Source organism: Sinocyclocheilus rhinocerous, unplaced genomic scaffold (genome assembly GCF_001515625.1).
Source record: "Sinocyclocheilus rhinocerous isolate Xijiao unplaced genomic scaffold, SAMN03320098_v1.1 scaffold44, whole genome shotgun sequence".
Classification (NCBI taxonomy): domain Eukaryota; kingdom Metazoa; phylum Chordata; class Actinopteri; order Cypriniformes; family Cyprinidae; genus Sinocyclocheilus; species Sinocyclocheilus rhinocerous.
In genome coordinates, this window is record NW_015631022.1 from 1,970,225 (window position 1) to 1,971,137 (window position 913).

General features: G+C 33.1%; 1 protein-coding gene across 1 annotated transcript in view; it reads right to left on the bottom strand.

The window, feature by feature from the left end:
* LOC107741113 (muscarinic acetylcholine receptor M3-like) overlaps positions 1–913 on the bottom strand; it is a 9,283-nt gene that overhangs the window by 4,802 nt on the left and 3,568 nt on the right. The gene's annotated exons all lie outside the window — the stretch shown is intronic.

Below are 913 nucleotides of genomic sequence, written 5' to 3' on the forward strand. Positions count from 1 at the left end.
CTTCATGGAACATGATCTTTACTTAACATCCTAATGATTTTTGGCATAAAAGAAAAATCGATAATTTTGACCCATACAATGTATTTTTGGCTATTGCTACAAATATACCCCAGCGACTTAAGACTGCTTTTGTGTTCCAGAGTCACATATCATACTGCAGGTTGTATGAATATACTGGATGTTTAATTCATACAAACTCTCAATTAAACACTGTTTTGAAAGTTTACACACAAAGTGGAAAAAAAAGAAATAATCATAGTTGTTTTTTTTTTTTTAAACATTACTTATAATAAATATCATTACATTTTTTGGAAGTCACACCATGACATTTTTCAACATAAACTAACCTTTACTTAACAAAAAATGTGATTTCCACAATGCAGAAAAGGCAGTTGGAATCGCAGACTCCAGTCATGTCATTTATTGTACCGTATATCGCGGAATGTCACGGAATTTGTCAAATTTTGGATAAATAAATCAAAAGTAGGTCAGTACATTTTTAATGAAATGCCGATATTTCTGTGAATATCAAACAGCAAAAAGATTTCTGTACATATGAATCCTGCATGTTCTGTGTCTCTGTGTGAATGAACGGCACAGATGCGAGGTTTCGTTCACGTACTTGCGTGTTTTCAGCGTCTGCCATCTCACTATATGAGGACATAAACACATGAATTTTATCTCCAGAGCTGCTCTGAGAGTCACTTCATGAGCATTTGACCGTTTCTTTTGAGAAAAACTCTCCTCATTTCACATACACACAGAAACTGAAGGTCTTCAAGGCAACCCGTCAAAATAAAAGTTCGGTTTACCTTGAAGAAATTGTGACAGAATGTACATCTTAATGTAGTAGTAGTAGTAGTAATAATAATAATCACAATTTTTCTTCCATGTTTTAATTTTTACAGTATGT